This window comes from Gopherus flavomarginatus, chromosome 3, assembly GCF_025201925.1.
Source record: "Gopherus flavomarginatus isolate rGopFla2 chromosome 3, rGopFla2.mat.asm, whole genome shotgun sequence".
In the NCBI taxonomy this organism is placed as follows: domain Eukaryota; kingdom Metazoa; phylum Chordata; order Testudines; family Testudinidae; genus Gopherus; species Gopherus flavomarginatus.
Genome location: NC_066619.1, coordinates 179,974,610 through 179,991,776, shown reverse-complemented (window position 1 = coordinate 179,991,776; position 17,167 = coordinate 179,974,610). Strand labels below are relative to the sequence as shown.

Here is a 17,167-nt window from a genome sequence, read left to right as displayed (position 1 = left end):
ACTTCAGTTGGTGTAAATAGGAGATTCTCTATACACCAACTGAGGATCTGGCCTTTCTTTTGTTCTTGATGCCTTACCACTCAATGCTGTTCCACTGTGAAGTGGCTGTTATGGATTATTACAATTATAAAATTTCATATACTTATGATGTTGTGACCAGGGTCCCAAGGAGCCACACTAAGGTTACTCAATTAGGGTGAACTGCAAAGGATGGGGTAGACAATCCCCAAATCTGGTGGATAGTCCAACACTTAGATTTACCAAGACAGCATAAAACAGCTTCTATAATACTTTACTGGTTACCCAGAAGCTAACAACACAGTTCCCTTAAAGTATCCCAGCTGTAGGCCTCCACCAAAACAAGTCAAATATGATGAGGATTACTGAAAATCTTATTCATCCTATAAGAAAGTTCTACTAATCTCAAAGGATTGGACACATTGTCTCCCAGGATAGTGAATATTCCAGATCTTACCCAAATACACACTTACAGCCAATTCTTATTAACTAAACTAACATTTATTAAGAAAATAAGAGGGAAAGAGAATTGGTTAAAAGATCAATATACATACAGACATGAGTACAGTTCTGAGATCAGATTCATAGTAGAGATGGTGAGCTTTGTAGTTGCAAGGAGTTCTTTCAGAATTAGTATATAGATTATAGTCCAATGTCCATATTCAGGGTGATCCAGGTGAGACTGGAGATCTCAGTCTTAAGACTTAAGCTTCCCCTGCATGAAGCAACAAGCAGATCTGAGATAAAAAAGATCAGGACCCAGGTGTTTTTTATACAGTTCCACGCCTTCTCTTGATACCTCGGAGTCCTTAGGCAAACAATAGGCAATCGTGGAGACTTTGAAGTAGACCTATTTCCTAAGCATCACCAGTGATTAGCCACAGGGATTTGGCAATTGCCTGTTTTTTCCATCATTCACAGGTGATTTGCTATACATTTCAAAGAGAGATGAATACAGTAATATTACTATGCTTACAGTTCATTTAAATGTTAAGATTTCTTTTTGATCTCTGAATTAACAAAATACAACATAGACAGGGACTGTTTGATTACATTGTTAACCTCCAACAATATATATGTAAACATAAAAAATACAAACGTTCTCTACCAATATGTCCCTAAAGGTTGAATCTGGGTCAATTATCCTGCATGATGCTTAACACTTTCTGGCTATGTGTCACTTACTTCATACAGTAAGTGATACCTTCTTTAAAATGTATGCCAGGATAAGGGTCAGTGTACACAGTAACTACTTCTTCAATCTCAAGTTACAATTTTTGGTTAATCACTACTTTGGGAATTTGTAACTGACTTTTGGTTGATGTGTTTTTTGAAGTTCTGCGGTGATCCTTTGTAGCAATTTTACCCAAGGGAGAGTGCCTTATGTCAAATGTATTCAGTTACCACTGAGTGACAGTTTTACATAATCAGTGAGTTGCTTTAATCATTTTTATAAAGTCTTTGACTTTGTTTTCCAGAGACTGGCTGTTATGGCATAAAAAACTGGGAGTACTTGTGGCACCTTAGAGACTAACAAATTTATTTCGGCATAAGCTTTTATGGGCTAGAACCCACTTCATCAAATGTATAAAGTAAAAGATACAGGAGCAGGTATAAATATATGAAAGAAAGTGGGGTACTTTACCAAGTGTTAAGTCAGTCTAAGGAGATAAATCAATTAACAGCAGGATACCAAGGAAGGAGAAATAACTTTTGAAGTGGTAAGAGAGTGGCCCATTACAGTTGACAAGAAGGTATGAATAACAGTAGGAAGAAATTAGTATTGGGGAAATTAAGTTTAGGTTTTGTAATGACCCAGCCACCCCCAACCTTTAGTTAGGCCTAATCGGATGGTATCTTGTTTGCAAATTAATTCCAGTTCTGCAGCTTCATGTTGGAGTCTGTTTTTGAAGTGTTTTTCTTGAAGAATTGCCACTTTGAGGTCTAGTATCAGAGGGGTAGCTGTGTTAGTCTGGATCTGTAAAAGCAGCAAAGAATCTTGTGGCACCTTATAGACTAACAGACGTTTTGGAGCATGAGCTTTCGTGGGTGAATACCCACTTTGTCAGATGCATGAGTCTTTGAGGTCTGTTATTGAGTGACCAGAGAGATTGAAGTGTTCTCCTACTGGTTTTTGAATGTTGTTATTACTGATGTCAGATTTGTATCCATTTCTTCTTTTGCGTAGAGACTGTCCGGTTTGGCCAATGTACATGGCAGAAAGGCATTGCTGGCACATGATGGTGTATATAACATTGGTAGATAAGCACCCCACATCCTTTCATGTATTTATATCTGCTCCTGTATCTTTTACTTCATACATCTGATGAAGTGGGTTCTAGCCCACGAAAGCTTATGCCCAAATAAATTTGATAGTCTCTAAGGTGCCACAAGGTGGTAGGACTGGATTCAGAAACTAGGGCTATTTTTGATTCACATGTGCCTTTGTTCATAGATAAATCAGTTTAATAAAACTTCTTAATAATGTAAAGTGAATGTATTTTATTCCTGCAGGCTGAGTAGGATGGAGAGTAAGAGGCTCCAGACACAGTTATTTGAGAGCTACAATTTAACTAATCAGATTAGGCAGTATTTTATCATACAATTATTGTTATACACCTACAGGCACTTTTTTGTTTATTATTAAACAGGTGCGCCATTGTACCTATGAAAAGTGCATATATAGATGAGGTTGATTATCTGAGTTTCTGAAATAAGCTGTTGCATGGGAAAGATAAGCTTTCATGAAAAATCATAATTGCAAACAATTATGTACTGCCACTGCCATTGTTTTTGCCTGCAAATGTTGTGGCCCTAAGGCCCTGATCAGGTAAGCATCCCCACTGAGAAAAGATCTTTAAGCACATGCTTCAATGATTTTCTGAATTATGACCTAGCGTAGGTGTTTATTTCTCCATAATAAATTGTCATCCAAAATGTTATTTCACACACACACAGACACACACACACAATCTTCCCCAATGCCATTAAAAGTTACTTCACTTTACCTAGAATTAGGGTGACCAGATGTCCTGATTTTATAGGGGCAGTCCCAATTTTAGGGTCTTTTTCTTATATAGGCTCCTATTACCCCACACCCCTTGTCCTGATTTTTCACACTTGCTGTTCGGTCACCCTACCTAGAATCGGGAGATAACTGATATTTCAGATAATTCTTTGGTGTCCTTGGTAAATGTTGACTTTCATTAAATGCTGATTATTATATTCTTCATTTTTTAAACACTTCCACCCCCTATTACACTGTTTTCTGAAAAGGGTTTGGGTAGATTAGCAATGCAAGGGAAGACTTTCAGAAACAAAAGAAAAAAACCCTAAAGGTTCTCATTCACTTTTAGTAAGATTCTGAAAAAGATTTGGGGGTTGTTGTGGATAATCAGCTGAACATGAGCTTCTAGTGAGATGCGTTGGGCAAGATAGCTTTTGTGATCCTGAGATGCATAAGCAGGGGAATCTCATGTACGAGTAGAAAGGATATTTTACCTCTGTATTTGGCACTGGTGCAACCAATGCTAGAATACTGTGTCCAGTTCTGATACCTTCAATTCAAGAAGGATGTTGATAAACTGGAGAGGGGTTCAGATAAGAGCCTTAAGAATGATTACAGGATTAGAAAACGTCCCTTATAGTGATAGACGTAAAAAGCTCAATCTATTTAGCTTAACAAAAAGAAGGATAAGGGGTGATGTGTATAGAGTCTATAAGTACCTACATGGGGAACAAATATTTGATAATGGGCTCTTCAATCTAGGTGAAAAAGGTATAGCATGATCCTGGGACTGAAGCTAAAGCTAGACAAATTCAAACTGGAAATAAAGTATACTGGATACTCCTATTCAGCTGAGTATCCCTGATGAGCTTCGAATGTTTTTCAGAGTCACTGCTACCCAGGGCAGAGTCCCCAATCCTGAGAGTATGGCCTATATGCTTTGTTTCTAGATGTAGACATTTAAATTTAGCCATATTAAAGCCATTTTTTTGCTTGTACTCAAGCAATTCAAAAGGCCACACTGTATTAGTGATCTGTTCTCATCATTATTTACTGCTCTCCCAATTTTTGTGCCATCTGCATACTTTATCAGTGATTATTGTTTTTTCCCAGGTTATTGATAAACATGTTAAGTAGCATAGAGCCAAGAACTTAGCCCTGCAGAACCCCACTAGAACCATGATTCCCTGTTTACAGTTTTATTATAAGACCTATCAGTTAGCCAGCTTTTAATCCATTTAATGTGCGCAATGTTAATTTTATATTGTTATAGTCATAGGCAAATTAAGCTTTTGTGGGGCCCTGGACTAGAGCAAATGCAAGCTCGACCCACCCCTTCCATCTGCAGTCACCCAACCCCACTCCCACTGTGCTCCTACCGGTAAAATGAGCACCGGGTGGGCAGAGCAGGGCGAGTCCCCACACCCGAACCCCTCTCCCTGGTAGGAGCACTGGGCAGGCGGAGCATGGCAAGCCCCTGTGCCCCAACTCCGTTCCCTGGCTGGAGCGCTGGGTGGGCGGAATGGGGCAAAACCCCATGCCCAGACCCTGCTCCCTGGCCTGAGCTCCAGTCAGGTGGAGATGGTTGGAGTGTTGGGGCACCTCAGTTGGCCATGGCCCCTGGGTATGGGCCCCATTGGCCCAGTGGCTAATCCACCACTTGTTCTAGTTTTTTTATCGAAATGTTGTGTGATACCAAATTAAATTCTTTACAACAGTCTAAGTAAATTATATAGACAGTATTATGTTTATCAACTAAACTTTTCCTTACATCAAAAAAAGTATCAATTTGACAAGCTGTATTTTCCATAAACCCGTGTTGCTTGGTATTAATTATCCTCCTTTAATTCTTTATTAAATTAATCTATTCCTATAGCAACTGTTCCATTCTCACGCTTGGGATCAATGTCAGACTGACAGGTCTGAGTCATTCTTTTTATTCTTTTTAAATATTGGCACAAAACTAGCTTTTTTGCAGTCTTCTAGAAGTTCCCTCATGTTCCAAGACTCACTGAAAAATTAACATTAATGGTCTGGAGAGCTCATCAGCCAGCTTTTTTAAAATTCTTGGATGGAAGTTATATGGATTTACTGATTTAAAAATGTCTAGTGACTTCCATTTAACATCCTCTTGAAATATTAGTGGAATCAAAAGAGTGTTATATGATGAGACTACCTCATATATTCTCCCACTCCCCAATATAGAACATATATAGAAATATATATTGAACACTTCTGCCTTTCCTGCATCCTGATTTATAATACTACCATTTCCAACTAGTAATGGGCCATTATTATTGTCAGGATTCTTTCTGTTCCTAACATACTTAAAAATCTCCTTCTTACTGTCCTTAATTCTGCTTGTCACAGATTTCTCCTTATGCTGCCTTGTCACTTTACTATAGTTCTTAGATTCTGATTATATTCATTACTATCAACTTCCTCTTTCTTTCATTTGTTATAAACTATTTTTATAGCTGCTTTCACTTCCACTCTAAACCAGGTTGATTTTTAATATGGCAGTTGTGTGGGTTGTTTCTTTTTTTGGCATCTAGACAAGTGTTCTTAAGCAATTTCCAATTATTATTAACATTTTTCTGTTTAATCATCCCAATTTGGCTCATAACAGTTTTCAGCATTGTGAAGTTGGCCACTTTTAAAGCACCAAGTATATGTATTACTGGTCTGGACTGTATTCTGCTTACACATTATAAATGTGATCAAATCATATACCTACTTACTATTATAGATACTATATCAAGAAACCAAAGAGAGCCACCGGATAATTCAAACATGAGAATTCAGAGAGAAGAATTTCTATTGTAATGGCTAGGAGGAAAAAAAGACAGAAAAAAAGATGATCATTCTTCATCCTGAGGAAAAGCCTCTTGAGATCTGATGCTTTGGGGAACACTTTTCAGGAACAGCTCATCTCTATGAAGTTATGACTGGTAATACTGTCAAAAATCAACGAGAAGTAGAATTCTCTCCTGTAAATGGTAAATGCTGATGGAACCCAGTATAGTCAATCCCGATCCCCGGCCCCAAGATTACAGAAGTTTTTTGAGAAGAAATCTGTGTGGAGTTAAGGCATTTTCCTATCTCTACTCCCTCCTCCATTTCCCCATTTTGTACATTCTCAATGCCTCCTCTTTTGCAAGATTTTTTTTAAAGGTCTCTACAAGGAAGATAGCTTTACTTCAAAGGGGTTGAATAATGTTGCCTCTTCATTTACATTGTGCACAAAAACAAAATACACAAAGGCCTAGAGTAATGACTGAAAAAAATGCCTCAGGAGACTGGATGTCTGGTAAGATGTTTGTTTGTAATGCATTCATCATAAAAGGTCAACTGAGACAACAACTGTTTTCCACTGTAATCCTGATTTTACAAGTAATTTTGCATACTACTCAAGTCTTCAGTGGAAGACAAAATTGTCTGGGCCAGAGGGCTTAGAAAAAAAATTATGAATACTGTTACAGTTTATGAAATCCCATTGAAAATGGTCATATATTGGAGTCACCCTCCCCAAGACTTGACAAACCTTTACCACCAGCAGGTTGTTTAGGGCATTGTTGGGTGAGATTCAGCTTTGTTTTGTACAGGCAGAAACACAGGAAGGAATATCTTGTGATAGAAGAGTTGCTGGTTGGAACTGGGCTTATGGTTATGCCATTAAAGTGAAAAGAGCAAATATCAAAGGGAAAAGTGGGACTATCCGATGCTATATCAGCCAACAGGAATTAGTCATTTATTATGAAATACGTTAAATGGATATATAAATGCTATGTATCTTAGTATGTATTAGTAAGTTTTAATAAAGTGAAAAATATTACACACACACAAAATAAGTCTACTTTGAGATAGATGGAAGAAGGTTGTTTTTACTTTTCCACTTGACATACAAAATGTTACATTAGGTAATCTACTGACATACAAGTTTTATTTATTTCCTTCTGTTCTAATTCACTAAATGCAGCTGTTCTTAGTGATTAATGCTAAGGCCTCAGTGCTGCAAACATCTTTGCAGAATCAGGGCCTAATGAGGTCAGAAGAATAAGGACTTTAACAGATATATTAGTGATGGTGGAAGAGAGGAAGGAGAAAACACCAGAGCAAATAGGGTCATTAGTAAATAAGGAGGGAGAAAAAGTATAAGTATTTTAAAAGCACGTAAGTGACTAAGCAGCCTGAATTTCATTTTCAGAAGTGATTTCAGCAATCAGAAGCATTCATTTCAGTGAAATTCAATGGCTCCTAAGTGTGTAAATCATTTTCAAATATGAGTTGGACTTCTAAGTCGCTCAGGCATTTTTGAAAACATTACTTCAAATCAACAAATATTCTAAAAGCCACAAGCTCCTAAATTGTTCCTTGATATGTCTTTACTGGAAAAATAAAGAAAAGGAGAATAGAAAATGAATAAGTAGAGCTTGTCATAAAATTGAGGATTGTTTCGACAGAATGTTTTGACAAAAACAATTTTTTGGTTGTTTCACTGAAACATGGAAAACTTTCATGGAAAGTTCAGATTTTTAATTACAAACTGAAATATTGTGGCCAGCTGAAAAAATTCAGAATTTGTCCAGGAATATATGTGTAAATACAGCACGTTTCACTTAAAATATATGCAGAGTCTGCATCACTGATTTCTCTTTTACTGGGAAGCAGACCCCTCCCAACATTTTCTACCATGTGACAAAGGGATGGTTTATATTAATTTGGACTGCTTGGACCTAAAGAGTCAAAAGTGTTAATATGACCCTGCACTGTCCAACCTTAAACAAGGTTCAGGGCTTGATATACAGAGCCCGCGGCTTGCTTAGTATCATGGCAAACATATAATTAAAAATTGTTTTAAGATACTGGGGGGGAAAAGGAAAAAACAGTTAACACCTTTGAAGTGTAAGGTATTAAGAGAGGGTTTCATTTTAACAACATCCTTTATCACTTTTCTCTTTAGCTGTAGAAAGAAAGAAAGAAACCTTGCCGGACACTCTTTTAGATGGTAAAATGAGGAAAAAGTTAGATGCAATGGGCTGGAGTGGTTGTTGTTAAAGTTCAATCCCATTTCTTAATAGACAAGACAAAACAAACACCCACAAAAGGGGAAAGAAAAGAACAGCAAAGATAGAAAATACAGCTTCTGTCTCTGGCGTTGACATTCACTTGCAACCTTCCTACTGGAAAAAAACACAGTCACAGTATATGGTCATATATTGGAGTCACCCTCCCCAAGACTTGACAAATCTTTACCACCAGCAGGTTGTTTAGGGCATTGTTTTTAGTTGCCGCTCTGGTCACAGGCTTAAAGGAGTATTGCAAAATATGCAGCCGTGACCAGCTAAGCCAGACTCTTATTAGACAGAAAAAAAGAGAATAATAGGAAACAGAATAAATAATGTGGGGAAGGGAAAGGACTCCTGGGCAAGGGTAGACAAAGTTTCATGTCCCAGGTGGTGGTCAGGATTTAATCAGAACCAGTGGAGGTAGTAGTGTCTTACTCACTCTCTCTGGCCTGGTCTGGTCAGGACATCTCTCAGGACTAGGCTGGAGAAGGTCTGGGGTCTGGAGATGGTGGTGTGGCAGCAGTCCTGATGGTGAAGCTAACTCCTCTTTCTTTTGTCTTTCAGTCCGCCAGTGTCATGGTAGTCAGCTTTTTCCCCCAGAGACTTTTCTTAAGAACCCGCCAAAAGAGTGATAGGTGGAATAGCCCATCCCCGTATTTTTTCCCCATCAATCAGGCTTAATTTTGGACACACTAGTTTTGGGTAGTTGACTTTTTGGTTTTATCTTAGTACAGTCCTTGAATTATATTAATAGGCCGTTTGGTTTGGATTTAATTCAATCCCTCCCTTTTTTGCACATTTTCCCGTCAACATTCGTTGTTATAAATCAGGAGTCTGCAACCTCTGGCACGCGGCTCATCAGGGTAAGCACCCTGGCGGGCCAGGTCAGTTTGTTTACCTGCTGCGTTGGCAGGTTTGGTCGATCACAGCTCCCACTGGCCGCGGTTCACTGTCCCATGCCAATGGGGGTGACAGGAAGCGGCTTCCTGCCACCCCCATTGGCCTGGGACGGCAAACCACAGCCAGTGGGATCCGCGATCAGCTGAACTGTTATAAGTTGTTGTAACATTTTATGAATGTTTAATCGCTGGCCATAGTTGAGCTCGCAATTAGGGTAAATTTGGAGGCCCAATTATTACAACAGGTGACACCAGTGTCAGAAGAGGGATGCTGTTGTTGGAAGAAGAAGATAATAATACTCATGAATTATTTATATATTTTTGTAATAAAGTTGAAATATTTACAATCTATTTTCTTCATTGTTTCCTAAGTTCTACGGAGGCTAGGAAATAGGGGAAATGAACATCTACACGCACTTTTCAGATCAAGTGCATCAGTTTTATTTATCCATCTATCTATCTATCTCTGTGTTTATATCATTCTCATAACTGAGGTATCTGAGTACCTCAGTTTATGCTGCACTTTAAATAATTATCACACGGAGTGCTGCCAACATCCTGAGGCTGGCCTAATGCACAGTGGTACACCCACAATAGATATTAGTTGGTTATGTTTGGGTGATGATAAAATCAAAATTGTTCTGCTTCTCACCCAAAAATGCAAAGGGGGTCTAGGAAGTATTTTCTTCTGGTCAGAGTATGGATAAGGAATGTTAAATAGTTTTGCAGAGAGAACTTTATGAAAGAAAACTAAGTGTCAAAACCCATGCATACAGTACCTCTGCTGCTTCCAGATTCATGAGTTAGAAAATAAAAGCTCTTTCAGGTAATTTCATCAGCTATTTCAATGAGATGATTTCACATATTGTAATTAGTGGCGTGAAACACACTGCCAGCGAAAGGCAGGAATGTTAGCTAAATCATAAGTACAAGACTTTGAGAGATGTTTCACTGATGCAATCAATGCAATATTGTAACATTTATTTTACAACAATGTACTTGAATTATATTTGTGTTAAGAATCTAATTCTATTTTCCAGAAAGTTGATGTTAAAAAATGCAGAAATTAAGATAAAAAATCTAGTTCAAATTTGTATTTGTTATGCAAATCAGAATTCTCATGACCCATTTGTCCAACTATGGGAATGAGCACCTGGGTTTGTACATCTTTGTGAATCTGGACAATGTTCTTCAGAGCTGGACCAACCTGCAAACTTTGCCTCCAGTTCAGCTGGCTCACAAGTACTTTGAGTTTTTTTCCGGCACAGAAGGACCCTCCTTGGCAGGTATTGCAGGACTAGCTCTTTCTAGCTGCAACTGTACTTTTAAACAAATAATATAGAATTCTAAACAGAGGGGTGAGAGCTTGGAAAACCTGTACTAAACAAACAAGGCTACAGAAAGTCCTTGCTATTCAGCCCTCACATATGAAGTCCAGTATATTATGGGATTTTTTTGGTCAACATATCTCAGTTCAGATTCATATCTAAATTAGTCACCACAGGGGTTCTCAAACTTCCACAGCATGAAACACAACATAATGAAGACTGTCTTGTTGGTCACCTGCCCTCCCATAACGGCCCTGTAACATGAAGAAAATGTGTATGTTTAACTGTCATAATGCAACTTTCATAAAAATCATTACTGCTTTCTAACCTCCTCCTTCCCATCATACGTTACATGTGTTTGGGATTACTCTTGCCCAAATATATTAGCTAGAGGTGGTCTAAACATTTTTTAAAAATGCAACAGCAATACATTCTTGAAGTTGTTCTTATTTTGTAGGGTCAAAGTGGATCATTTTTTCTCCTCCCTCCCCCCCAGAATTTGTTGTGAGTTTATTAATTTTGATTGAAATTGTTATCAAAGTGGTTATTACAGTTTGTGTGTGAAAATCCAAATTTTCATTAAACAAACTATATCAGCCCAATCAGAAATATGCTTTTGGAAGATGATTATTTTTCCTCTCCCATTATTGAATTCCTCCTTCACCGACACTCCTAGACCCCCTGTTTTTGTGTGCAATTAATCTTTTGATTGCATAATCATATATGAACATAAGAATTGCCATAATAGATGAAACCAATAGTCCATCTAGCAAAGTATACCATCAGCAACAGCAGCCAGTACTCAGTGTTTCGGATGAAGCTGCAAAGAATCATGGACTATGCACTTATGAGATAAACTGTCCTCAGGAAAAGTTTCTTCCTATCTGCTAGTAATTAGGCATCAGCATGTGCTCTGTAGTATGAAGGTTTGTATCCCCTCTAATACTCATGTTACTTTTTAAAAAATATATTTGCTTTTGGAACTCTGGATAGTCTTATTGTCCATATAAATATCTAGTCCTTTCGTAAATTCTGCACCTCTTGCTCCCAGTGATATCCTGTTCCATGTGGCTCCCTTCTGTTTGTCCCTGCCTGACTTCCACGTCACACATTCTGAGTGTTCTTTTCCACTCCAAGGGCTCAGATTTCCCATGAACCAGGAACCATACTAGTAACTATTTCCTGTTAGTTCAGCACATTTCATAGCAATCATGAAATGTGTTAAATATATTCAAAAAATCACTAATGATTCATACATGCGGATTCACTACTTATACCAAAACGATCATGTAAAAAAATTGGGAGCTGTATCCTGAAAGGTGTGGAATGCTTTCAATTCTCCTTGGAAGTCCCAGAAATTGTATAGAATGAAACAATATAGTAAAGCCTTTCATTTATTAGTGGAACAGGACCTCAGAGTTACTTAATGTAATGAAGGGGAATAGGGGAGGAGGAGAAGAAGAAGAGTTTCTATCTTTTAAAATCAGAACATGGTTACTTAAGATATAAAGATACACTGTACTATATTGTATTGTACACGAATGAAGTTGCAGGTACAAATGTTCCAATAACAGCTATAATTATTCCAAAAATTAAAGGAAAGCAAAAAGTGCTGGAGAGGGAATGCTTATCAGACACTTTATACAACATTAGGTGCTACTTTTATTGCATGATAAGCTGTGCAATCCATGAGTAATAATATTTCTAAACAATCTGATTCTTTTGATATGTTTATACACTGCGTTTTTAATGTTTTGTGTAAACACCCCACTTACTAGTTAGTTAATGATAAAACGGGTGATTAAATAAAGGTGCTGGCTTGATATGATTGTCACAGCTACTCATGGCTCAGCTTCAGTTACCAATAATGTTTATTTCATGACTAACATAAGACATAATGAAGCTTCTGGGATGAGTCTGAAGATTCTAATAAACAGATACAACCCAATGAGCTGTTTCACGTGGAATAGAAGTCATGGGTACTAAATAGGAAGGAACAGACAGCCCCTGCCTCTGCACGCACATTAAATAGAGTAGCAACAACACTTGGACCTGACTGTCAAAACATAATTTTTGCAGGCAAAGAAGAAGAGTTGCTCTGATGTCGTCTTTTGAAATCCAAAACCATTATTTCAAAGTAGCATCCATAGAGAAGTTGTTTGATTGTCCATAGTAAGGAGACTTGATGCTACTGGTCCAGCCATTTGCTCCAGTGCTGTAGGATAAGAAGCAGGAGCTGTGGAGAAGTCACCTAAATCTATCCAACCCAGGGGATATTGAACAGGAAAGGCAGAGAGAAGGCCAACTAGCCACTGTCTGATGACCCATCCTCCAGAAGACAACTGAAAGTAACAAGCAGAGCCCAGGACCCATCTGTCATTTGAACCTTCAATTTGAGTTTTCAGGTTTGACAAAATGAAGCACAGGAACTCCAGTAGCATGCAAACTGACCAGATCTGGCCACCCTTGCTTACAGTACTTCACAAGTAGTCTCACTGATATCAGTATGGAATAAGCAGCACGCTACTACTGAGCACAGATCTGACTCTGGATATGCTGATAAGGTTTGCTGAAACTTGTGCAAATCAAAGATGCCAACTTTCATACAGTCCTACATGAAACCACTACTGTCTCAAAACAGGGTGTGTCCTTTGGTGCTGTCACAGTTCAGGACAACTGCATTCCATTGTCCAGCAAGTGCACCTGTTCTCAGGCTTCTGGCTTAATGGGACAAAATCAGAGGGCCCAGACAATCTTCATCCAAGAATATTAAAGGAACTGGCGCATGAAATTGCAAGCCCATTAGCGAGAATTTTTAATGAATCGGTAAACTCAGGGATTGTACAGTACGACTGGAGAATTGCTAACATAGTTCCTATCTTTAAGAAAGGGAAAAAAAGTGATCCGAGTAACTATAGGCCTGTTAGTTTGACATCTGTAGTATGTAATGTCTTGGAAAAAATTTTGAAGGAGAAAGTAGTTAAGGACATTGAGGTCAATGGTAATTGGGACAAATTACAACATGGTTTTACTAAAGGTAGATCGTGCCAAACCAACCTGATCTCCTTCTTTGAGAAGGTGACAGATTATTTAGACAAAGGAAATGCAGTAGACCTAATTTACCTTGATTTCAGTAAGGCTTTTGACACGGTTCCACATGGGGAATTATTAGTCAAATTGGAAAAGATGGGGATCAATATGAAAATTGAAAGGTGGATAAGGAACTGGTTAAAGGGGAGACTTCAACGAGTCGTACTGAAGGGTGAACTGTCAAGCTGGAAGGAGGTTACTAGTGGAGTTCCTCAAGGATCGGTTTTGGGACCAATCTTATTTAACCTTTTTATTACTGATCTTGGCACAAAAAGCGGGAATGTGCTAATAAAGTTTGAGGATGACACAATGCTGGGGGTATTGCTAACATGGAGAAGGACCGGGATATCATATAGGAAGATCTGGATGACCTTGTAAACTGGAGTAATAGCAATAGGATGAAATTTAATAGTGAAAAGTGCAAGGTCATGCACTTAGGGATTAATAATAAGAATTTTAGATATACATTGGGGACACATCAGTTAGAAGCAACAGAGGAGGAGAAGGACCTTGGAGGTTTGGTTGATCACAGGATGACTATGAGCCGCCAATATGATTTGGCCCTTAAAAAAGCTAATGGGGTTTTAGGATGCATCAGGCGAGGTATTTCCAGCAAAGATAAGGAGGTGTTAGTACTGTTATATAAGGCACTGGTGAGACCTCACCTGGAATACTGTGTGCAGTTCTGGTCTCCCATGTTTAAGAAGGATGAATTCAAACTGGAACAGGTTCAGAGACGGGCTACTAGGATGATCTGAGAAATGGAAAACTTGTCATATGAAAGGAGACTCAAAGAGCTTGGCTTGTTTAGTCTAGCCAAAAGAAGGCTGAGGGGGGATATGCTTGTTCTTTATCAATATATCAGAGGGATTAATATTAGGGAGGGAGAGGAATTATTTAAGCTTAGTACCAATGTAGACACAAGAACGAATGGGTATAAACTGGACACTAGGAAGTTTAGACTTGAAATTAGACGAAGGTTTCTAACCATTAGAGGAGTGAAGTTCTGGAACAGCCTTCCAAGGGGAGTAGTGGGGGCAAAAGACATATCTGGCATTAAGACTAAGCTTGATAAGTTTATGGAAGGGATGGTATGATGGGATAGCTTAATTTTGGCAATTGGTCTTTGATTACCAGCAGATAAGTATCCCCAGTGGTCGGTGACGGGCTGTGGGATGGGATGGGATCTGAGTTACTGCAGAAAGTTCTTTCCTGAGTGCTGGCTGGTGAGTCTTGCCCACATGCTCAGGGGTTAGCTGATCACCATATTTGAGGTCAGGAAGGAATTTTCCTCCAGGGCAGATTGGCAGAGGCCCTGGAGGTTTTTTGCCTTCCTCTGCAGCGTGGGGCATGGGTCACTTGCTGGTGGATTCTCTGCAGTTTGAGGTCTTCAAACCACAATTTGAAGACTTCAATAACTCGGACATAGGTTAGGGGTTTGTTATAGAAGTGGATGGGTAGGGTTCTGTGGCCTGCTTTGTGCAGGAGGTCAGACTAGATGATCACATTGGTCCCTTCTGACCCTAAAATCTATGAGTCTATGAGCACCTCCTTTGGGCAGAGACACATGTCTGTCTTCCTCCTGACTGGGGAATTTCCAGGCTGCATCGTTCCCTGCCTGTTCTGGGAGTTCCCCAATAAAATCAGGCTGCTGTAGCAGGCCTGCTTTGCTTTTCTCCTCAGAGGCTATAAACAGTGTAATTGCCACAGTTAGAAGTTATCACACAGCTCTTTCCAAGCAACTACATATATTCTTAAAGTAAAACATTACAGATAAAACATTAGAACAACAAAAGAACGTATGCACATGCTAATAAACTTACTAGAGATCAGTCCAACTCCAGCAAAGGCTCTGGCCACTAACAACCCTTCCAATTCCACTATCATGGAGCCAGTAGCCCTTTAGGAGAATTAAGGCCTACTTGGCCCATGCCAACTCAATGGGCTACCTCTGGGAATGATCAGGTGTTCCAGGTGGTGCCGTTTTAGCTAATTAGAATTGGAGCAGCTGAGTTAGGAGGAGAATAGTGTAAAGAGGAAGTTACCCTAAATAAAGAGAGCTCTCTCTGGTCAATGTCTGTGGTTCTGTAGGTGCTCATGTGGGGAAATAGATCTTTGCGGTGGGCAACAAGCCTTGAAGTAGGGTTAGGGTGACCAGATAGCAAGTGTGATAAAAAGGGACAGGGGATGGGGAGTAATAGGGGCCTATAAAAGAGAAAGCCCCAAATATTGGGACTGTCTCTATAAATTCGGGACTTCTGGTCACTGAAGTTAGGGTTGATGGTTAGAGCCACTACTGCCAGAGTGCCTGGGGGAAGAGGGATAATTAAGGCGTTTCTGTCAATAAGCTGGGGGGCTGTCTGTCTCTAAAGCAGGAAAAATTGTATTCCAAGACTTGCTTCCAGGGAAGGGAGTAGGAAGGTTCTTTCTGTGGATTTAATGGCTGTTGATAAATGATGTCTCCCTTGAAAGGGATTGGTAGAAGCAAATCCTGAGTTGAGACCAATTTCTATGACAAAAAGGTGAAATGGAAGTATGGCATGGTGTTTGGGTCTGTGCCCTTCACAAGGCTTTTTTCCTGTGGTCACAAGCTCACAACAAGCACAGCCATGAATCTGAGAGTCACTTTTGTATCCAGTTTGGGCCTCTGGTCTGGTCCTAATGTAACAGGTGATCAGAAAGCAAATGGTTTCTCCTCAGGTGCAGGTTCAAATGGATGGGTCCAGAGGTGAGTAATTTGCATTTCCCTCCTGCCAAGTATGTTCTAGGAAGCTCACTCAACTGAAAGTTCAGTCTTGGCTGGGCTATTGTTCTAAGAGTCCTTCAAAGCTCCTAATACTTCCCAGAATTTATGTTCATCCTGTCTCCCTCTAAAAGAATACAATCTCACAATAGCACATGAATACTTGCATTTTTATACAACGAACCAAGATACTTAAACTTAGTTCAATAAGGTGCAATTGATTCTTCTTCAGGTCTGACAAGCTCTGTGTGGCTCAAGAGCATGTCACTCTCACCGACAGAAGATGTTACCTCACCTACCTTCTCTCTGTAATAGCCTGGGATGAACATGGCTACTACATTAGTTTCCTGCAATATTTGTCATATTTGTCCACCCACGCTGAGACAAAAAACAGGAAACGGTTTCACAAAAAAAGTAAAATTTTAAATCTTGTATTGTTTACTATAGTTTAATATTAATTTCTACTGTGATTAGTATGTTGATGAACTTGTCATCTGGTGGGAGGAAGCATAGTCTGGTGTGTATAGTCCAGGGATGGCGGGTCAGGCTATCACTCCCTTATCTTGCCCTGATGTAAAATGGAGATAATACTACTTGTCTACCTCATGTCTTGAGGCCTATTTCATAAATATGGACTAAGTATTGAGATCTTCAGACCCAAAAGCTAAGTAAAAATATGTATATGTAAAATTAATAATTGGAGTCTATTTTTAATATATATTTTTCTTTTTTCTTTTCCAGGTACATGGACTTCTTTCTCATTCCTGTCAATGCAAGTAGTCACTTTCTGTTCGAGAATACACCACTTTCATTCAGAGGACATTCCCAAATGCTTGGCTTTCCTGGTCATGGAGGCTAAGATCATCACCATTCCCATTGGATAAGGCATACTCCTGGTATCAGGTATAACAGAGCATCCTCTTGTTGGTCACATGGTGGCTTTTTCTTTAATGAACTATAGAAGAAGTGCAATGTAACTGCAGTAAAATATATTAATTTAACTCCTCACTATG

The 17,167-nt window shown here is 39.1% G+C and overlaps 1 pseudogene; it reads left to right on the top strand.

The window, feature by feature from the left end:
- Window positions 1–11,177, top strand: part of LOC127047370 (bifunctional heparan sulfate N-deacetylase/N-sulfotransferase 3-like) — an 88,101-nt pseudogene extending 76,924 nt beyond the window's left edge.
- Window positions 11,178–17,167: the final 5,990 nt, after the last annotated feature.